At 41.1% G+C, this 24,167-nt stretch overlaps 1 protein-coding gene across 1 annotated transcript in view; it reads right to left on the bottom strand.

The window, feature by feature from the left end:
- Positions 1-24,167, bottom strand: part of Fhit (fragile histidine triad) — a 286,577-nt gene that overhangs the window by 178,402 nt on the left and 84,008 nt on the right. The gene's annotated exons all lie outside the window — the stretch shown is intronic.

Genomic DNA, 24,167 nt, shown 5'->3' with positions numbered 1-24,167 from the left:
GGTATAATTCCTAGTTGTCAGTCTCGGTTGTATTTAGCCAGTGCTTTGAAATGACAATGTGTCTTAAAAGATGACCACTGTGACTCTGAAACTGTCAGGAGAATTGGCTCACAGAGCACTGCATAAATAAGGCTGAATGAAGGAGAACAGGAAGCAGAAGGCATCGAATTACAGAACAGGGGCTTTAAATAATAATTGCATAAGAGGAATGCAAACAGTTCCCATTTATTAAGCTTTTATTTTCTGCGGTAAACTACTTGGTATTTGTGCTTGTATTTTTTCATGTAATGCTTCTAAAAATCCTATACTAACACAATCTCCACTTTTGCATACAAGAAAAGCAGTGTTCAGAGAGGTCTTGGTAGTCAGCACAGGAAGTTAGGTCATCTGACTTCTGCCCCTTCTTTCTGCCTCAGCACGGGCACCGGCTGTGTGAGCGCAATCTTTTAAATGGCCCATTTCTCTAGGCTACTACAGCACTCAGGTAATATACATAGCAATGCTATTAAACAGAGACCATGCATCAAGGCCCACAGCATACCTAATTCAATATATTATTCAAGGCTAAACTGCCATTTGAAAGTTTTACTTTCCCAATAGCACCTATTGTACCTTGGCTGAAGTTAAAACTATTGCTGCTCTTGAGCTATGTTCCTGTGTTTATTACAAATCCCAACAAGGAATATGAAAATGAAAAGCCAGAGTGGAGAGGCAGGCAAAGAAACAAACCTTGTCCTTGATCGTGCCTACCCCGTCTTGATTACTGTGATTAGGTTGCAAAACTCCAAAGGACCTCCAGAGAATGCCAGATTAAGTGTCCCTGTGGCTTTGTGTACAAGGAAGGGAAAATGACATGCTATTAACACGGAGGCAGGGAGCAAGGCAGTCCAAGGTGAATGGAGTGGAGAGAAGCTTTGCAGCAGCCCCTGAGCACACAGTCCCCAGAGAGTGACTTGTTGTTACCAGAATCTTCTCCAGCCAGCGAGGAGGCTGGTCACAGGTCCCTCTGCAACTGGAGCCTGTATGAACTTAAGGTACAGAGACTACGTGAGCATAGACAGGGAGGAAAACCAACCAACAAGGGTGAATAAATCCCGGAGCAAACTCTTAGGAGAAAGCCGGGTGGTGTGGGCCCAGGCTAAAACTGATTGAAAGCCTATGGACTGGATAACTTAAAAGCAAGACCTGCGAAGAAAGAGAAAGAGTCACAAAACAACGACCCAGCCCCCCATTAGAAGGAGCCTTCTCTCGATCTTTATTTCCCAAACCTGTTGCTACCCTTTCTTCTCTTCCTCCTTTCGTCTTTTCTTCCTCCAGCTATTCTTTTTTCTTTTCTTTCTTCCTCCCTCCCATCCCTTTATCCATCTATCCATCCAATATCTATTATTTCCCTTACACTTTCTAGTACTCAGATCTTTCAGACCATCGCTCTGCAAGTAATGTACTGGCAGCACATGCACTATTTACCAGAAAGTGAAGTATCACAGTACAGTCAGCCCTAAAGTGTAACCAGCTGGGTGACCTTGGCATCGCAGGCCTATTGGTCAGCATTTTCATCTATAATGGGGATTGTGATGATTTTTAACTTCATAAGCATAAATGGTTAAGAGGATCAAATCTTATAATGATTTTTAACCTCATAAGGATAACGGGTTAAGAGGATCAAATCTTCTAAGAATGTGTTTAGCATGTTACTTAACACACAGGACTCAATACATACAACTGCAGTAGGATCATTCTACTTTAAAATTTTTTTCTACTACTTGAAGATCAAGGGGAGATCACATTCAAGAACTGTTTCACATGCTAGCAGGAAATAGATTTAGGAAGATCCTTGAATGTGGAATGTTAAAGATCTCTTTTACCAAAACTTGTTCCCCTGGTTTTGATTAGCAGTCCTCAAACTTGAACACATATTTTGGGCTTCTTAAAATATTAGATTTCCAGGTCCCAAAAATCTATATTTCTAACAAGTTTTCATGATGATGATACTGCTGGTCAAGGCCCAAATTTAGAGAACCATTGGCTATGTATGCATCTGGTTCCTAACCACACCATGCCACATGTGCTGATGCAGGCACCAAGGTCAACCCTGTTTTTCCTGCCTTGCTGCATTATGTGAAGACCCAGTTGTGAGTGCTTCTTGGTCTGACTATCCGTGCTCTGACTCTCCTGCTAGTCTGAGTAGCCTCCTGACATATGGCTGGCTGTGAGCTTACAGTAGGGGAAGCTCCTGGGTGTGTGCCTCACCTCTGTCTCCTTTCCTTTATATTGCTTTCCTGAGTTGAGTATTTAGAGCTATCTCTGTAAGCTCCATTACCACCCAGTCCTGGAAATGCCACTCCTGATCACGGGTAACCACTTGAAACTCACCATGACACCACAGACAGTAAACAGCTCACTGTAGAGGTGATTCTCCCCAAGGGCATGAATCTCAACTCAGCCTGATATTTTGACATAAACTCTCAAGTGACAGGCTCATCCCAAGATCCTGATAACATACTCAGCTTTTCAGAACGGGGAGATCATGACAAAGTCAGCTCAAAGCCTCGCTGCTGTGAAGAAATAACATCACCCGGGTCTTCCAGCAGAGTGGATTTCTGATTTAAAACATTTTTAATGGCAGAGATGGGATAATTTAACATAACCTGTTCATATTAAGCAGTGATGATCACAGTTTAACTCTTCAAAGAGCTAAGGAAATATCCATTGACTAAAGCACCCTATAATTTTGCTAGGGATTGTAGTTGAGCTGTTTGAGTTGGAAGAGTATTTTAAAAGTATTATGATACATTCCATACCAAAATGTTTTCAAATTTAACTTCACAGTGGTCATTAACAAAATAAAGTATCTGAGAGGTACTGCACAAAAGACAATTAAGTTTGCATAATACAATGTTCCAGAAATGTATTTGGTCATGGAGCACCCAAGTTTTTATTCATGTACCATTTCTGTATATTTTCTAGTACATATATTCATTAATTCAAAAAAATTTATTGCTAAGTGCTCTTCTAGAAACCAAGGATACTGCGATATACAAGACAAAGTTCCTGTACCCATAAAGCTTACATTCCAGTGAGAAAGGCAGAACATTACATAAGTAAGTTTAAACAGTCATGAATGAAGACACAGCAGGGCAGAACTGGCATTAGAACACTTCTTGAAGCTCAAGGTAAGAAGAAGGACTCAGCTAATGAGCACAGAGAGGAAGGAGGCAAACCAACCAATGTTGGTTTGTTGGTTTTCAACCAGTGTTTTAACTCTTAAAGTTTCAACTGGTTAGAAAATAAAGAATTTCAAGAAGGAGAGAATAATCCCCAGTATTCTGTGGCAGGGGGACAAAACTGCAAAGCACATGAAACATCATTAGTCAATAGTGAAATGCAAATCCAAACCACATTGAGGTACCCCTCCCTACAAGCTGGGATGTCTATGATCCAAAAGACATACAACAACAAGTTCTGGTGAGAATGCAGAAAACTGAACCTTCAATCACTACTGCTGAGAAAAAAAATGTCAGCTGCTTTGGAAAATAGCTTTCCAGTTGCTCAAGGAATTACACATATTTGCTCAAGAACACCAAAAATATACATACACAAAAATGTGTATATGAACATTTATAGCAATATTATTCACAATCATCACAAAGTGGAAACAACTCAAATGACCACTGATGGATGAATGGATAAACACAATGTGATGTATCAAGATAACCCAACAATACTTGGCACAAAAAGGAATAAAGTATGTTAAGCGAAAACATCACGGTAAGTGAAAGTGTCCTGATGCAAACCGCCATGTATCTTATGTTTCCATCTATGAAATGTCCAGACTGGGTAAATTTACACAGAGAAAAAGAAGAGTGGTTCCCAGACTGACTCTTAATGGGCACAGAGTTTCTTTGGGGGATGATGAATATCTTCTAGGATTAGTTAGTGTCAGTGGTTGCTCACCTTGTGAATACACCAAAACCACTGAACTGTACTCTTTAATAGGGCTACGTTTAGGATACATGAGTTATACATCAAGAAAGTGGCTATTAAAAAAAAGAAAAGTAGACTGGAGTAAGTGGGAGGTGACAAAAGAGAGTATGAACACAGACATCATTGTTTGGGGTCCTGTCTCTTTTGTGCTCCTTCTGCTTCTCCTTCCACTATCTTGAACAGATCTATTACTTCCATGCTTACCAGAGGATGGTCAGTACAATCTGGTCAAATACTGATCTCTCTTATCGATGTCTGAATGACTGTAATTCAATGAAAAGGGATATAGTTATGCAAGGGGAAGAGCAGGGAAGCTTGCAGAGCTGCACCATAACTGCTCAGTCAGGTGCCCCTGTGCGAACCTCTCTCTAAATGCAGAAGGCAAGTCTGGCTCTCAAGAATAGGAAAGGCGATACTTTAAGGGGCACACTAAAGATCCCCCTCAAAGATGTGCACAACCTAGTTCTTGGCCTGTGAATAGGATAGGTCACATACTCAAATGTTACTACAAGGGTTCTTGAAAGTGGAAGAGGATGAACATCATCAAAATTTTAAACATTATACCTTAAGAGACATAAGCAAGAATATTAAAAGCCAAGCCACAACCAGGGGGAAAACTCTTGCAAATCATGCACCCGGTAAGGGACTTATATTTGGAATATAAGAAGACCTATTATAACTCAAGAATAAAAAGAAAATACTTACAACTAAAGTGGGAACAGGATATAAATATAGAGTTCTCCAAAAGGACCCACACATGAACAACGGCACATGGAAAGACGTTCAGTAACCTTAGTTCAAAACCACAGTATGAGAAACCATTTCACACCTATGAGGGTAACAACGATAAGAGAGATAATGAAAAATATCAACAAGGAAGTGGAGAAATTTGAATTCCTGTGCAAGTTGATGGGAGTGTAAAAGGTGCAGCTACCTTGGAACATAACCTGGCATTTCTTCAAAAAGTTAACCGCAGAGCGACCATTTGCACCATGAACTAAGTTTGAAGCAATTTATTATAGCAGCAAGTATAAAATAAATGCAAATACTTTCTAATATTTTTATCACAGAGCTTACATATTTTTCTCATCTCCATAATACCTCTATGAGGTTAATATTATTTTACCAATTTGTAGGTGAGGAAAATGACACAAAGTTTTCCCATAGCAGATCTCATCATATTAAAAAAAGCTTTTATACAGCAAAAGAAATCACTGACAGTATGAAAGGCAACTCACAGACTGTGAAAAAATTTTTTACCAGGTAGTCCTTAGACAAAGGACTAATATCTAGAATATATATAGAACTCAAAAAAACCAACCCCCCCCCAAATTTAAAGATCCAGTCTGAAAAGAACATTGGAAATGAATAGACACTTTTCAGATGAAGAAGTTCAGACAGCAAATAAATATATATAAAAAAAGCTCAACATCACTGGCCATTCAAGAAATTCATATTAAAATAACACTGAAATTCCATCTCAGAATAACACTGGAATTCTTGATAATAGAAAGAATGGCTATCATCAAGATATCAACCAATCACAAGTGCTGGTGACGCTGTGGGGAGAAAAGAACCCTGCTCCACTGCTGGTGGGAGTGTAAACTGGCGTGGAGGTTGGTATGGAGATTGCTCAAAAAACCTGAAACTAGAGGTTCCATTTGACCCAGGTATTTTCCCCAAAGAGTTAAAGGCATCGTACCACAGTGATGTATGCACACCCATGTTTGTAGCAGCACAATTTGTAAGAGCTAAATCTTGGGAACAGTGCAGATGCTCATCGTTGGATGAACGGATAAAGAAAATGTGGTCTTTATAGACAGTGGAATACTACTTTGTCATAAAGCAGGAGAAACCTGAGATAGTTTTAGGTAAATGGATGTACCTTGAGACTATACTTTTAAGTGAAATAAGTCAGACACACATATTTAAATACTGCATTGTTTTGCATGTGTGAGAACTGAAAACATAAATAAGGGCCAAAATGGATGACAGAGATTGGGCAACAGGAAGACAATGTTCAGATGGGAAGGTAAACAGAGGTGGGGGTATAGAGGGAAGGGAAAGAAAAAAACAGACAATATCAGGAAAAAATGCAAACAAAGCTTTTGTAAAGAAAGAGGGGACGCAGGGTTGAAGGGTGGAGGGGAATGGGGTAAAAGAATCAAAGTATGTACAGGTGTGAATTCCCTATGGTGAATGTGATCTTTATGTATATCAAAAATGTATCCATAAAATTAACTTTTAAATAATTTTCCAGAGCAAAAACCAGATAAGTCTTCAGGTCTAGAACTCTTTCCATGACATTGTAGATATTACCAAAAGCTCTAAACTTGAAACAAACAAATATATTAACACAATGAGATTGTTTTCGTTTGCTGATCATCAACATAAAAGATGCACAGACAGAAAATTTGGAAGAGACAGAAAAACACACAAGAGAATGTTTAGAACCCCATTTAATCTCACTATCAAGCAATAACAATTCCATTTCTTGACGTAGAAGAATGCAAGCATAAATATTTTTCTCGGTCTCCGTTGCCTCAGAGGCACTAAGGACTAGGGGATACAGGGGCAGCTTGAGTATGTGGGGAGTGATCCCCAGGCACATCAGGAAGAGAATGTCAGTCAAAGAGACAGGAGAGGAAAAACAGCCAACAAATGACATCACCAAGGGAGTTGCTACTGCGAGTGACTGGAGCTTAGTCCTGCACAGGAACCCTGGGTGCTAGCGAAGAGCATGCAAATCGGAGTCACCCAGAGCTGGGGAGCTGGGGTAATTATGTGCCCACCTCGTCCTCACTGGTTGAGGAGCCGTGTTCCTCAGGTAGGTATTTATACACTATCACTTTCCACATTCCTACCCGGTGAAGGAAAAGAAGGGTTTCCCAGTGTCAGGTGGGAAGCAGGCCAGCTAGGCTACACCACAGTCATGGGGCCTGGGGCGCAAAGGGATGTGTATGGAGCAAGAAATCTCACAGTCCACCTCTTACTTACTGAAGGAAAGCTCAAGTACTTAGTTTCCTTTTCATGGATGAGATAACAGATAAATGTATGGTCAGTGGTTTTCAACATGCAGTTCAGAAAGCCCTAGAGTTTCCAGGGCCCAGTGGAAACGAGAATGCTGCATGAGACGGGAGGGTCTGCCTCAGTTCTCCGCCACTGGCTCAACCTGCGCAGCCTCAGGTCACCTATACCTGTGTTGGCATCCCACACACAATATCATCTGCAAAACGAATCTATGGCTTTCAAAGATACACAAACATTAAAAAGTCATGAAAACAACGTGGGATTAAAATGGGAAGGTGTTAGAGGGGCGCTTACCATGCCTAATTTCTTCATGTTTACAGCAGAGGAAAGCGACCCTCTCAAGGCCAACAGCAAAGCCAAGGACAGGGCAGGGACTGGAACCTGAAATCCGCACGTGCCCTCCACAGTTTCCCGGCACATCTTGTCTGTCTCACCTGTCACTGATCCCAGAAAGGCAGAAGCCCCACAGAGAAGAAACTCAGTGTGCAAAGACTTGAGACCGACAGCCAAACTTCGGATTGCCTCTGCCTCTGCCGGGTGAGTTTCTTAACTTGTCTCACGTTCCTTCATCTTCCAGTGTCTATAAAACTAGTATCCTACACCGAAGACTCTTGTGCAGATAATATGACTGTGTACATACAGTGTATGAGCCACCTTTGCACATCCTAATTACCCAGCACATTGTAACAACAATCGCATCACATGTCAGTGGTTCTGGAGACTCTTCATTCAACCCACTCGGGGGGTAAACCAGAAGGTATAGATGTGCAACAAGCCAACCCAATGTGCTCTACTCTGGGGCATCGCTGCCCCCCAAGTTCGTCTTTCAGTGTGACTGGATTCTGCCTGTCTTAATTTAGCCGGACTGAGTCTTTGAGTCTTCTGCTACGAGGTTTAGGGTCAGCATGAAATCCCTGCTACTTGGTGGCAGCATAAATGTCACAGGACACAATGCTGCTCACAAGATTTTGAAGTCAGCTCAGCACGGGCAGCTGAGGAATACAAGTGCCCAGTCAAAAGCCAAAGGTGCAGATGATGGCGCATGACCCCACAGTCAGCGACTTCCCTCCTTGAGAATACTCGCTGTTCTCAAGGGAGGCTGGAATGCCTTGCCTGAACAGGAAACTGATTTTTATGGGTCCAAATTGTCCCAGTTAAGTTAAGAAACTTGCAGGAACCCACAGAAATAAATAAATAAATCTATCTCCCAAAATTTGTAGAGACCCTCTAAGTTTTGTGGCTTAACAATTGTATTTTGTAGTCATACATCACTGGCGGTGCTCCAATGGCAAGTTATAATAATATATCACGAGAGGGATGGTGCTCTCGTGATGTATGGGCGCTGTATATCATCTCAGCACCGCGGCTTTGATGATGTATTGCTCCCAACCACAATGAGAGTTTAAAGCAGCTTTTAGGAACCAGACAGTTTTAAATTTCAAATTTTCTGAAAATTAAGGTCTTTTCAAGTCAAATAAAAGCAAGATGATGGAATCTGATTCGATGTAAAGTGCCACTGAACTCTAAGAGCCTGGCAATGTGTCTTTTCCTTTTGGCTTTAAGCTCACGAGGCAGAAATAATTGGGAGGCTCTTTTTCAGTTCCTCCTCCAGGAGAAGAGAAGCTCAGGGGAGTGAAGAAACACGAGCAAGTGTCTATGCATCTCTTTGCCCATCAATTTGTCCCTCTTCCACACTGCGAGTGCAAGTAGCTCATCACAGTCCTCAAATACTAGCTTGCATAGGATGCCATGATAGGCAATGGATTAAACCCAGGAGTGGTTATTTTTGTTTTCTTTGTTTTGATAAGCTCTTCCACTGAAATTCAGAACAAAAAGAACAGCTAAAAAGGAGAACCACTTCCTTACCCATTGCTCTTAAACTTAAAACAGTGTATACAGGAAGAACGCAAGCCTTTTCTACCATTTGTCTCTGTAAAGCACAGGAAAGCCCTAACTGAAAGGGGACAAAAATGAAAGGTGAATGGTATATGGGCTTCTCACCCAGGAGAGGAAACAGGAGCTACTGCCACAGTTCTGTCACCTTCCCTACATTAAGGGTGTATTTATAAGAGGATAATATGGCTTATGAGAACTACCCACTTTGTTTAAAACCCATTCACTTTTGGGGACAAAGCGATCACTACCAATGAAGAAGGCAGATGTTGGGAGAACTTTTCCTTCTTTTTTTAAAATCCCACTGTAATAAACAGAACACAATGAGAAGTCTCCCTACTGTTCGTGTAATAGACTCAAACAAGAATAGTGAGAGACATTACGTTTCAAGTGGCCTGTCCCACTTTCTTTGCCAAATGAATCAGAGGGATGAACGGTAGTGGAGTTACTGCGATGTGGAGAGGGACTTCTGGGCATGAAGAGTCAACACAGCCTCCTTTCCCATTACCCCGCCTCTACCTTCCACTCCTTTGACTTCTTCCATTAATTCTCTCAAATCACTATAGACTTTTGTCATCTACCCTGCTTCCCACTTCCAAAGGGACATATATCTGATTCCCACCAAATAGAACAATTGAAGAAGCTCCAGTTCCCTTTCTGAGGTAATAGTATGCTAACTATGTAAACCAAGTAACAAAACATGGACACAAGCGCATCATTCGTTACTCCGAGGCTGTTGAAGGATGGGACCGAGCCAAGCTTGGCATCTGCAGAGATGGCGGCCTGTTCCTGGGCTGTTAGGTGATTTCCTGATGCGGTCCTCTTCTCCTCAGAAGGAGAGCTCCAGCATATCATATAATCACTTCTTTCACATACGGTAAAAAACTTTACTTCCACACTGATAATAATGTTATACCATCTGTCCATCCTCCATTTTAAGGTTCCTACCATTTATCTGAGAACGCTATGTGATGGGATGTGTGCTTAATGTGTGTGTGTGTGTGTGTGTTTTATCAAAATAGTAAGAAATAAATGTTATCTTTATTTTTGGTAATGAAAACTGAGACTTACTGGGATGGAGTGAATTGCACAAGGTCACTGAACTGGTAAAAGGAGGGTTAGTAAGGCTGCTAAGATGCTAAATGTCTTCTCTGTTATGCTATACTTCTTCCCAATTAAAATCTGCATGACTGTATACCCTGATTTCCTCAAAACACGTCATGTTTAGCCTTACAGTTATAAACAGGCTAGCATTATTCCAAGCAGCATGTCTTTTTACTCTCCAAAGTTCTATATGGATGATAAATAATAGGCTACTAACTTAATCCTGCCAGTGAACTTGATTAAACCTCCAAGTGCTCACAGCACAGCTTTGGGAAGGAAAAGAAATACTTTCATCTAACACAGGGCCCCTGAAGCTCTGAAGAAAAAAAATCTCAAGCACACTATACATGTCTTACATTGAATATTCCTTATTATCTTAAAAAAGCCAAAAATAGTAGTTGTTGCTATATATTAAGCTCTTTATGTACAGAGGCATCACATACCAGGAACTGCAATAAGTAATTAATCTACATCATCTCAATTATTTAACATCAAATTGCAAGATTCTTTTTTTTTTTTGGTGTTTTTTCTGGTACCGAGAATCAAACTCATGTCCTCGCACTTGCCAGGCAGGTGCTGTGCCACTGAGTTAAATCCCCATCCCCGCAAGATAGATATTCTTGTCATTATAAATAAAGTAACTGAGGTCTATGGAAGTAGACTGCTCAATTCCACGCCCAACTGTGACATGAGCATCACACTGTAGCTAATCTCAGCACAGCACAAGTTCTAAGCCCATTTCCCCCTATACTGTTTACCAACAGAATATTAAACTCGCCTGCAAGAGAAGCCTATAAGAGACAACAGATTTATCACACATTCAAGATTGGTCTTGTACAAATAATCTGTATTATCATTTGGTTTATGATTGCCTTGCAGTGACACAAGAGCTTTGAGGCCTTAAAACTGTCTCTTCAGCAAGAAGAGAGTGAAATTATAATCAGTGCCCTTAAAGAAATTGACAAACTTAAGCAAGATCTACACAAGCAAGATGACCTAATACACAAGGACCTCAGATAGGATCATTCCTGCTGCATTAGTCATGCTTATGTGACAAGACAGGTGGGACCCTAGACAGACCACGCCAGCGTAAACAGTCTCCCTCTTCACGCAGACATGCAGAAGCTCAGAGGTTCTTTGGAAAATTGGTTGTTTATCGCTGGGCAGGGGCAGTGTCTTAGTGATGCCTCCTATAAAATGACTTTCAAGAGATATAGCAAATGTTCCCGGATTTGTCACAACTTCATTTTATTAGCTATCATTGTAGTCACTGTTATTTTTTATTTTTTATTTTTTTGGTTTTTCTCCGGTACCAGGAACCAAACTCACGACCTTGCGCTTGCCAGGCAGGCACTTTGCCGCTGAGCTACATCCCCAGCCCCTGTAGTCACTGTTTACAAAGCTTTTTTACAAACAAGAAGTCTTCTGCCCAAGGGAATCCCTTTCCTTCTCTCACCCTCTCTTTCAGCTTTCACAGGCTTTTTGAATGCTCTCTTTCCTGTATCACCTTCAGACTCAAGGCTCCTCTGGTTCTTCCTATGTATCTTGATGACAGCTTTTTACCATAAAGTATAGACAGTTACAAATTCTATTAATTGGGAAGTCTGAGATACTCATTACCAGATTTTTCTACTGTTTACTTCCCTCTCTCACATACACTATGTTCTCAGGTTAGAGAATACATTGATTAAATGTGCTCTGCATAGACAGATGGAAGGAAGGATATATGCATGGATGGGATGGATGGATAAAGGAATGGACAGATTAATAAATGGATGGATGGGTGGATAGTAAACAGAAGGATGGGAATATAGGGTGGGTGAAAAGATTAAAAAAAAGAGGAAGGATGGGAAAATAATCCAATGATGGACAGCTACAGTGTTCTTGTTTTCTTAGACTGTTCTTAAAAATCACATATATTCTGATTATTTAGCCTATTCCTGTGTTTACCTTCTGCTTGAAAGTTCCTGTGCATACAGTGAGATGGCCTTCAAAGATCCATCATGACCACACTGCACACATCTTTTCTCCCCACTAAAAACTATTATTTTTAACCAAACTGTAACCTTGAAAGTTTTGTCTTTCAGTCTCACATAAATCCTTTTCTAAAACTCCCCTAATATGTTCAAGTTCCTGAATCAGGAGCTTATACTAAAAACTGCCAGCGGGACTGGGAGTACAGCTCAGTAGTGCAGCACGTGTCTGGAAGGTGTGAGGTTCAATTCCTGGTACCCACAAAACAACAACAAAAAGCCAGCATTGCGAGGACAGCCAGGGGACACATTCATTGATTACTGTTAACTTTAATAACAACCACTGTGAGACTCTCTCACGAGAGAAGAAACCCACTTTTACTTACATAGCTCCAGACCTTCACAAATTAATTCCAGAATGTTCCCTTTGCTAGACAGAATACTAAGAATATGCAGTTTTTGCACAACATATCAGAATATTAATCCACTGAGTTATTCCCTCTGGGTACCTTCCTTTTGGATACACAATAAAGGATCTGGATGCAAATGAAACAGTGATGGCATTTTTCCTTGTCTTACTCATTTTGTGACAAATGCATGTTGCTTTATTACTTGCCATACACATAATTACAGTTCTTTAATTTATGTTTCAATAAAATGTATAATAACAAACGTTTACTGCTCCATGAATAAACATTCAAATGAAGCCTCTAATGGAGGTTACATGCTACGAAGCAGCTCTGTGGCCCACTCCTTAATGAGTATCATTTCCATAATCTGTGCATTATGGCTTAAGCCTCCCTTTAGGAATATTTTACAAAGCAAAAATTTGTGAAATATTATTAGCCCAAAGGGAAAAAAATGTTAAGGGGATTAGCAACTTGTCCTGTTAAAGGGACAGGACAAGCTTTCATGTCTCTCCAGGGACCATAATGCAGTAATTACGGTGATGGCACTTTCTAATTATCTCTCTTGCTGGGTGCAGCAGTGCTACAGATTTTGCCTGTAAAATCTGGCTTAAACAAAAGTGTTGAGAAACCCAGAAAGGTCAGCCAGGAAGGTCAGGCTGTGGTAATTCCGTTTCTAGTGCTAAAAAAAGAGATCGGGAAAGCGGATCTATCGATTTAGGGGCGGAGGTTGGGTATAGCAACACGGACACTTGTAGATGAGGAGACGATTTGTTGAGTGTTAAGCAGACACTCTGAAGCAGCTGAATTCAGACGGAATCCGAAACTGAGTTTTACATGGCTGATGTGTGCGTTATTCTCGATGTGAGTTAATTTTTAGAAAAATTACTTAATAGAACTTGATGTCATTATCATTTTGAAAGGTTAATCTATTTCAGATAATTCTTGCAAATTGTGTTATGAAATGAAGGTGCTTTTAAAAATAACGAAAGCGTAATGATAAATTTCTTTCTTCTTTGCCCAACAGCAATGACTGCATTGTTTAACTAGAGAGAAAAAAGATGCTGGGGGAAAATCAGGAACAAATTTCTCCCTAGTACATCAAATCCAGATATTTAGCTTCTGCAGAGCTGTGATGAAATGTGTTGAAGTGATGGCTGTCATTTCATGACATGTAGTCTGCTTTATTGGTAGGTTGGCATAATTCATTTAAACTTTGTCAGGAGGGATTCATTTTGCATAGAAGCCATATTTCTTAGTATGAATAAAGCTCTCCAGGCCTCGATGCTACATTTTTAAGTCTGTGCTGCTATTTAAGTAGGGAATGGGTCAGGCAGCTAAAGTTCCAAAGTGAAACTCAACTTCCTCCACCATTTTATGCTTTTCCACGAGTAATTTGTGCCTTGCTTGGACCACTATTGAAAAATCGTTCAAATGAATATTATTTTTTAGAACAAGTTGAATAATGTGTACAAGATTTTCACCATTTCAATATGGCTATTTCCACATAGGACTTCAGCAAAACTAAAACATTCCACATAAATAGAATTTAGTGTGATCCAAATACCACATGTTTATCCACTGCAACTTTTTTTTTATCCCCCTTTTCTCTTGGTACCTATGCTTTATTTTTTATCATTTCTGAATGAGAAAGAATTAGGCATAATCATCTTTTAGAAGGTTACATTTTCTTTTTTTTTTTTCCTTTTTTTTTTTGTTTGGTTTTTCTCCGGTACTGGGAACCGAACTCACGACCTTGCACTTGCCAGGCAGGCGCTTTTGCCGCTGAGCTGAATCCCCAGCCCTAGAAGGTTACATTTTCGCCCAACTCAAACATATAGGTATTCATTTTAGTCAAATATTTAAAAATAACATCTTCTGAAATAGAATAAATCTCAGCCTACAGAGTTGCTAGGCAGAGATGATACTCCTTGTGGGTTCTAACTAATGTGCTATAAGAGCATATCATCTTCAAAATCATGATCTTTTAAAGATATCCCCACACTACGTTCACTTCAATATAAATCACAACATCCAGGATATGGGAACAACCCAAGTGTCTGTCAGTAGATGAATGAAATGATAAAAACCTGTGGTATGTATTCGCAATGGAATATTATACACCCTTAGAGAAGGAGACTCTGCCATTTGGTACAATAAAGATGGGGCTGGCAGGGGTCTTGTGCTAAGCAGAATAAGCCAGGTATAGAAAGAAATATGTTGCATGACTTTACTTACATATGGAATAAAAAAGTCAAAATATACATAAATAGAGAATAAAGCAGTGACCATTAAGTCAGGGTAGAAACAGGGAGATGTACATCAGAGGACACAAAATAGCAAGGCTGTAGGGTGATCAAGTTTAGAAAGCCACCATGTATATCCCATAACATCATGTTGCACACCTGGTTTGTACAATCACATTTACTTAAAAACATAGTACACATCATCTTCATAAATGAGAAGCTTTTCAAAACAACCACTGTATAATATACAAGAAAAACCACTCCCAACCAATTCCCACAACCTACAAGCACTGATTTGACAGCTCAAAACAGAATAAATGGCTCCTATTAGGCTAATGATTCTCAGTTTTGCAGGACCCTCCTAAATCTCATCTGGGTCTGGTTTGGAATGAGGGTGCTGGGAGCACTTGGAGGGCTGCGCATCATCTCACCCTGGCTCCACACAAGATGTTGGGGAGATCTGTGGGACCCTTTCTGGTGACTTTGAGGCACAAAAGATGAATACTGCTAAGGCAATCATAACAGAACGGAAAACAGGCAGCCCAGAAAGCCTGGCATCCAAAGTTCATTTTTCTCATAATGGATTTGATTTTCCAATGAGTCAGTGATTCCATAAGCAGTTCCAAGAAATGAGACAATATGAGGAATTGATGATTTTTTTTTCTGGGTGATTTCAGGGGTCAAAGCCCCGAGATTTACATTGACTAGACTTGTGTGACACAGAAGGGAACCCTAGCTACCTTCAGTCTCTGTGGTTCAGCATGGACCACCTGCTAAGGGAAGACACACAGCATTATGTCATCGCTCAGAACTCTCCTTTCCCAGAGGGAACTGCAGTAGAATCTTAAAGACAACCCCAACTTGCCAAGAATCTGACCACACACAGGAATTTATGATGAGGGAGACCATTTAGGAACATTTAGCACGAATGTGTCCTCACGGTGTGGGTCAGAATGTTCTGTGCAGGAGCTGAGGTGCAGCAAAGAGATTATAATGATTTTTCAAGGCCCTTTAACCTTCAGAATTAACATTTGGTCATTTAAAGGCTGACCGTATATTTCATATGTGACAAAATAATTGTGTCTTCGTGGTATTAGCTTAGGACACTGCTGAGCCCTGGATACTGCCGACGTTGGCTTAATTCATTAAGATGATAAACCAACATTCAACTTTTAAAAACTCAGTGACACCAAACAGGCCACGACAGGCCCATGGATGTGAAATTTGTAAATCAGATTTTTCTCATGAGAAACTACATTTTCACCAGCATAAGTCTAGTCAGGGAGTGTCACCAAGACTGGAGATCTCACAGTGGCGCAAGTATAACGCATTCTCTACGGGCATGCAGTTTAAGGTGAGATGTCACAGCAAGCATAGCAGTGACATGGAAGGCTCAGGTCTCTAACCTAGGACAGGAAATGACAGTATACAGATTCTGCAGCTCTGCAGCCTGGGCTTAATTTCTCCTCCTTCCATTTACCAGCTGGGACAGTCTCTCAACATCCCAGAGACAGAGATTCCTCACTTGTAAAATGAACCAATCTCACGGGGCCATTGTGAGGACTACTGGGCTGGTGTTGCACAGCGCTTAGACTGCTGCTTGGACTTAGTGCCCGCTGGTGTGTCCGCAGCTACCACTGCTCTGCCACCCCTACCACTGACACTACTCTTTACTACCATAACTGTTCACATTGTGACGTGGCCACACACAAAAAAACTTCCTAAAATTTTTAAAAGAAATTCGATACAAAGTCATAAAACACATCCTTTTTTTACTTTTCTTTGAAAAAGTTCATCATTCTTTATAAGAAATTATTCACTGGAGACAGAAACAGAATCATCTCCTAGAAAGCAGTGTAAGACTCCATACATACATTCTGGGCTCAAGGGAGCTCTGTGGTTTCAGCAGAGCACAGTCTGAAGCCTTTTGCATTTGACCCATTGTGGAGGGAAGCTCAGAGCAAGAAACTGGGGTTTCTTCTCTAGGTAACAGCCTTTAGACAGTGGGGCTTGTGGGTTAAGGGTGTCACAGTCTGAGTTAGAGCCCTTGGATGAAAACCCCATTCCAAAGCTCATGTCCTGTGTGACTCTGAGAAAGCAATTCAGCACCTCCAAGCCCTGGGTGCCACATTGATAGCAAGCCCATAATAAAGTATCTCCTTCAAAGGGCTTCTGAGAAGATTAGATACATGGAAATCTCTTAGCATGGTTCCTCACATCATAAGAAAATCCACAATAAATGTGAACTCTCTGCTAATTACTTTAATCTAGGTCTATGTTTATATCTTCCTCTTTAGTGAAGCTTAGAAAATTTGTTCCATCTTAATACATACAGTTCATCCCCTGTCCCTACCTGAAATTACAATCTTTGTTCATGTACTTTTTCAATTTTGGGGAGTATGTATGTAACTGTGATCTCAGCTCCCAGGACCATGACTAGCACACAATAAGCATCCCATAAATACATTTTCTATGAATGGAAGGAAGTATTTCTATTCAGAGTTCAAGAGACTGCACCAACTCCGCTAGACTTAAAATTAGGAGGTATAATTTTTCAAAATTAAAGGAGAAACAAATTCAACAGTATATATTTGTGTGTGTGTCAGTGTAAGGTGATTGTTCCTAAACTTCCAACAGTGTCCTTAACAGGACTGTACTTTAGAGACACAAAAGAGGGAGAGAATGGGTCAAACAAACTTGGTGTTAGCCACAGTGTAAATCCAATCAAAAGAGCAAAAATACACTATGGATACTAATATCTTCACCTGCCTGGCACCGTTCTATGTTCTGAAAATTGCTCTACCTTATGATCAATCTCTCTACCTCCCCCAATTCGGCATTTTTACACACAAAGGGCTTTTACAAGCAAAGGGCTTCCTTGTGATGCCCTGCATTTTCTTTCATCCTATTTCATTACACCTTGTTGTACTTACACAATTATGGGTTGGGATTTTTAACTGCCTTTATGTCTGCCTTGAGCACCTGCGTAATACTGGTATCCAAAGTGTAATCTTAAATATTGCAAAGAGCACCGGAAACTCAGCATGGCCCTAGAATGTCATGCAGGCCAGGGGAGCTACAGGAGACAGGGGAGAAGAAGCACAAATCACTTAGCAGTAGTCTGAGGGAAAATATGCCCTTCTCTCTCCTGACCACAGACCCGAGTGCATGAGGTAGGAAGGGTGTTAATGTGTGGTGAAGTTACAGTCCCTTTGATGAGAGCTTATTCCACCTATGACCTAGGTTTCCCTCAGCTTCCTGGCCCCATATTGTGACCAATAATGTCTCCTAGAGCCCTGAGATCTGGGTACTGCCCATGACCTCTGTCCTGTGACCCAAGTGCCCTGCCTCTAGGGAAGCCCCTGATAGCCAGCCATACCTCCACCCTCAGGGAGGCGGTAGGTTGCTAACAAAGGCCTCCAGCCACCCTGTTGCAAGGCCTTCTTCACATTCTGCCCCCGCAGCCCATCTGAATCCTCCCCTCATCTTGTTCTCTTAGATGCGGCCCCTGGCTATGAGTCCATATACAGCCTCTCAGCCTGGCCCTTGTATGTGGGCCTTCAAATCGTCAGTCTCTTCGGTCCTTAGGCAAGCATGAGCCTCGAACCGCTCTTTCCAGAGCAAGTTGAAATCCATATCCTCTGCTTCTCTCATAAAGCATGATTGTTCCCACATGCCTGTGTCCAAATGTGATCCCCAAACTCAGGCTGAGCCCAGGTCTTATTCTGACCCTCACAACATGGAGGATAAGAATTGTGACAGTGCTGGCCAAATATTCACCCAAGAATGGGGGTGATCAAAGGAAATCATATTTACAAAGTAGAAGAAAGATTTTTCCTTGAATAAAACAGCAGTTCTCTTTCTTCCAGATTGGAAATCCTTCATAAAAGTGCTTTCCAAGATGCCAGGCAAGAAAAACAAGGCCTTAAGTACATCTGCGGTGCGTCTTTGAGAGCACATAGCTTTTGCTGAGATGATTTCCTTGCAGTTGAAGCACTTGCACGAGGCAGTGAGCACAGCAGAAAGTGGAAGTCAGAGGGAGACTTGGGCTTAGGACTTAAACAGGAAGGCCAGTGAGCACCAAGCATTTTCAGGTTGACAGAAATTAAATATATTTTTAAGCCTGGGATCAAAGAGAGAAGAGGCAGTTGGATGGGAAGCAGACAAAGAAATATCTTCAACTTTAAGCAAGTTAGCGTAGAAATTGGAGGAGGATTATGCTGGAGAGAGAGAGCAGACAGCATGGTAGCTTTATTTGAAACTGTGAGAAGAAGGGCCTTGGGGAAATTTCACTTCAATGGAACTACTGGCTGTGAATGGAAACAAGAATAATGCAGCTCTCCTTGGCTAATTAAAAGGTCCCTTCCCCGGAATCCGGATACAGGCAGCAGTGCCATCCTACCAGCCCTGGTGTAGACCTGTGTGGCTGTCCCTTGCAAGTACCAAGACCAGATGAGAAATGGAAGAAAGAGCACATCTGAGTCCATCACGGAAATGCTTCTACAGGGGTAAACAAAAATTACAAAGGGTGTTTAAAATGTTTGAAAATGTATTACAGTAAAAGGCACACTGCCATTGATACCTGTCAGAACATCCCCCCTCGCTTTGAGCATACTAATCCCATGGTTCTTGTGGCTTTCCGAAGAAGTTCTGGAGGTCCTCTTTCACGTCTCTACACGGTATGATAAAAAATACAGTGAAAGCTACTGCCAAGCACCATGCGATGGAAAGGCAGCCTCATTAAAACACTGCACTGCTTCCTCACCCACATTATTCTCCAGATCTGCAACTTTTGGTTCTTCCTCAAAGTAGAAATGACCACAAGAGGTAAATGTTTGGAAATAATTCAGAACACTGAGGTAGCCACGACAGTACAACAAAAGACACGAAACAAGACTTATAGAGTTCTTTCAGAAAGGGGCCAGAATACTGCGATAAGGGTATTCAACATGAGAGAATATTTTGCAAGGTCTTAATGGCAACGTGTCTTTTACTGTAATAATTTTTAAAATGTAAACATACATGGTATTTTTCAATCATATCTCATATTCTTCAACTTAATTCCTTAGTCATACACTTGTTCTGGCTTAAAGGAACTTCATATCCCTGAAAGGTACAGAAAGCTTTAGGAAGAGGGTAGTAGTGAAGAGTAGTAGCTCTAGAGCTAGATTATCTGTGGTGGAATCCACATCCCACACTCCCTCTCTGTGTTACCCGCAGCTGGTTCCTGACTTCTCAAGGTCTTAGTATCTCAACTGTGAGATGCGCATAACACTTTACACATAGTAGTTCCTCATCTGAGAATAAAGAGTAATTTTACCAGTAATTTTTAAGTGCTTTTTATTTTGAGATTATCATATATTCAAGGAAAGTTGTAGAAATGGTACTGAGCAATCTCAGTCTACCTTTCATCTAGTCTTGCCCATGCTACAGAGTGTCATATGTGCAATACCATGGTGTAACAGCTGCCCGTATAACACCAAATCCGGGACATTAACCTAGGTGCATGTGTGTGTATGGTTGTTAGTTCTATGCAATTTATCTTACGTAAAGATTACTAAAACCACACCTGAACCCCATATGCAGGATGAATCCATTAGTGCAACAATCACCTTTGCTGTCATTTCATAGACACACTCCTACCATCCCTTCTCCATCCCTTATAATCCTAAAACCACCTATCTGTTCTCCAGCACTGTAATTTTGTTACACAGAGAAAGCTATAAAATGAAATTATCCATCACTTGGCATTTTGAAGTAGGTCTTTGTTATTCAGCAGTAATGCTGTTTACATCCACTCTACTGTTATATGCATAAATGGCTTGTTCCTTTTTATTACTGAGTAATATTCCACATCACAAGTTCAACCATAACTTATCTAACCATTCCTTGTTGAGGGACTTTTGTGTGTCCTGTTCTCCTAAAACCGATGAACACTCATTCACGAATAGATTTTTGTGTGCACAAAACTTGTCATTTGCTTGGGATAAATGCCTAGGAATGTAATTTCTGGGTCCTATAATAAACACATATCTGTTTTATAAAAAGAAATTGTCAAACTAGTTTTCAGAATGGCTGTTGTATTTCATACTTCCCCTGAAAAGATTCACTTGCTCTTGTCACTACCAAAAGCGATGTTGTCATTTTCTATCTGTTCTAATATGTGTAGTGTTAACTCATTGTGGTCTGACTTTGCATTTCCCTACAGGCTACTCCTGTTGAATACCTTTTCATGTGCTTATGTATATCATTTTATCCTCTTCAATAGACTGTCTTCTTATGTCTTTTGTCTACTTACTAACTGAATTATTCATTTCTTTTCTACCATAATTTTGAGAATGTGTTATATATTGTATAACTCCTATGTCAATAACCTTTTAAGTTGCAGGAATTTCTTCTTGGTTCTTTCAGCTACGGGTAACTTCTTACCCTAATTTCTTTACAGAAGGTTTACTTAGGACCTCTGTGCCCCTCGACCTTGAATTTCCACAGGTGGCACTCCCTAGCCACCTTACCAATCTATGAGCAGAATCCATGTCTGATTTGACCGTTGTTCCCCAGATCCTGGCAAGACTTGAGCCCCTATTTGACATCCTACTAATGCCCACCAAGTGACTGAATCAACAACATCTGGATTTTCTTTCAGTTACTGTAAGCTTTTGGTGAGAGCAGAAACCATGGTTACCATGGATACACAGATGTGGACTAGAAGTAAATAAAAGGGGCTCATTTAACAGGATAACTAACTGTAAGTAGAAATACACTATTTCAAATATGTTAGTGATTAATTTCTTCTCAGCTACGACACTTCTAGCTAACGCTGTGACACACTACTGTTCATTGAGGAGTATCTACTTATGCCAACCTGTGGCTTGTATTTTGCTAATTAAGCACACATCCACTTCAAAACCTGTCATCTGTAGGCTGTGTTTACATACGAACATCATACTCAATATACAAGCATTTGTTTAGCACCTCTAACCTATTTTGAGCCTTATATTTAATTAGTGAGATTTGCTGAAAGGGAATGCAGGGTATGGCTCTGAATTAAACAAAAAGCTACCTCTCTTGTAAATCACAACAATGCAGAATTAAATAACAAGATACCTGCACTTTGTGGAGTCTTTCTCCCAAAGGAATTAGAGCTTGAAGGAAGACCAGGTCACAGGGAGACTTGTGGATGGAGTCTAGAGGGCAAATTCCAGCCCTGCCTCCCAGGATCTGTGAGTCTCTGTGTCCTCCCTGGAAAGTGAAGATAGGAAAATACCTTCCTCCTCCAGCTCTCCCTCCCTCTGCCATGGATTTTTAAAGATCATCTGCCACATGAAGGCAAATTTATTTGTGTGACTAAAAGGACAATATAAAATACAAGAAGTATCACTGTGAGTAGTTGGTAGGATGGCAATTATTTTGGCCTTATGCAAGAGGAGAAAACAATGGCCATTCCGTGTCAGACCTCATCTCCTGCTCTTGTTTCTGTGTCATCCACCTTGACCTTCGCCTTTCCCGGAAAAGCAGGTGCATCTCAGCCTTGAGGACTCTTGCAAATGCTCTCTCCATAGTGGCACCTTCCTCTGGCCCAGCTCGAAGTTGAAACTATAACCCACTCCCCTTTTGCTTCTCCTCTAATTTACAATAATTCTCCATATCTTAAACTGCAGTGTTTCTTCATCTCTTTAATTGCGTTCTTTCTGCTTCTCCTGTGATCATTCACCAAAAGAAGGCATGACAAGCCTGTATGCAGACTTCTTCCTATTCTAGAAGCTCAGGGGAGTTCATTATGGTCCCCTGGAGAGGAATGTACATGTTATTCTCTGGGACAGACACAGTCTTCCTTTTTGTCTATGTACATAGGAAACATTTTTGATCCTAAAAATGAGAATCACCATCCTTATGGTGAGTTCTCAAGAGACCTCAGGATTCTACAGTCCATAAATGAGAAAACTAAGACAACTCATTAGAGTAAAATAGTAGCGACTGCAGGAAAAGAATGGGCCATATAAAATCCGTGAGATTCACGGTCTCAAACCTAACCACTTCCACCAGGTTCAAAATAGTAACATCAGTAGGAGCCATTGCTATGTGCCATGCTTTGTATTAAGGGTTTGCTAGACATTAATTTGCTCACTTCCCACCGTAATTCTATAACCTGAGTATTATAATTACCCAGTTGCTATAACTGAGAATATCCCCACTGTAATCCCATAACCTGTGTATTATAATTATCCAGGTGTTAGAATGAGAACCCTGAGGCCTAAGATTTTAAGGGATTTGCCAAGAACAGTGGTGGCATTAGGTAGCAACCTCCAACCTCCATGATTCTGAGCAGCAGCATGTGTGTTCCATTTCCCAGGACCACAGTGAGCTCACTTGGGTACACAGCACAGAACCAAACAGAGGAAGTGAGGTTGCTCCTGCCTCCTTTGGTACCTCCAGGACTCCATGGCCATTGTTTCTGAGTGGTGAAGTACATTGTTTCTGAGTGTTTCTGAAGTACTGTGACTCCTAGAGTCATTCGAGGTGACAAGCTTCATGAGCACATCCACCTCTTCCAAGAGAAAAACAAACTGGATATAAAATATGGCATCAAAATACACTTTATCACTTTTTAGTGATTATCTTTTGCCCAAACAAGGAACTTTAGTATCAGCTGGGAATGTTCAGCCACCTCTGTTCCTTCAGCCACCTATAGACCCCTCAGTCCTAGTGAGAAACCATCCTGTTGTATGGGCTCCCAACTTTGGGGGTGATTCTTCCTGTCTAACATCATACCTCAGTTTCCACTAGCACTTCACAGCTTTTGATTCGCACAAAGGCCTCCATGTACCACAAGGCCTCCTCGCTCCTGGGATCCAAGACCACGATCCCCAAGAAAGCCCTTCCCCCAGCTTTTCCAGGTATAGCTCCCCTCCTAGCCGACCACACTTCTAGCATATCTCTGCCCATCCACAACCTTTGCAGCTCAAAGCTAAGAAACAGAACTGATTTTTCCTGACTACATATTCCTGAGACCGTGGACCAACAAACTCCTCCCTCTACCTTATTGTACTGAGCAATTCAACCTCTTGCCAGTCTTGCACATGTCACCTGGACCCTCAAGTTGTCTCCCTCGAATTCTTCTCCTGGGGCCTTTTTCATAGTCTTGATCTCAGTCTGCACATCCACAGAGGTACTGAGAATGACCCACGCTACTGTCTGCCTGCAGCTCTTTGATTCTTTCTATGCCCAAGAATTTCTCTGCTTTCTGCTTTAGCTACTAACTGTAATGGGAACACTGTGGATTCTTTCCTTCATTCAAATTACTCTGCCTTCCACATCTGCAACTGTAAAAGGCCTCTTTCTGAACAAATCTGCTGGGTCTGTATAAGAACATCTAAACTGTACATTAAATTCACCAGGTATGAAACATGCTTCGCTCTCTTGGCAAAAGTTAGTATTCAGATACACCAAGTTAGAGATCCTAAGGCCATGCTGAGCTCTCCCCTCTGCCGGTCAACCAGCAGGCTCTACAGAATCTCCTTCCATCCTTA

Source organism: Chinchilla lanigera, unplaced genomic scaffold (assembly GCF_000276665.1).
Source record: "Chinchilla lanigera isolate Chin_1 unplaced genomic scaffold, ChiLan1.0 scaffold00029, whole genome shotgun sequence".
NCBI lineage: Eukaryota > Metazoa > Chordata > Mammalia > Rodentia > Chinchillidae > Chinchilla > Chinchilla lanigera.
The sequence above is the reverse complement of the archived record's forward strand: the minus strand, read 5'-3'. Positions and strand labels throughout refer to the sequence as shown.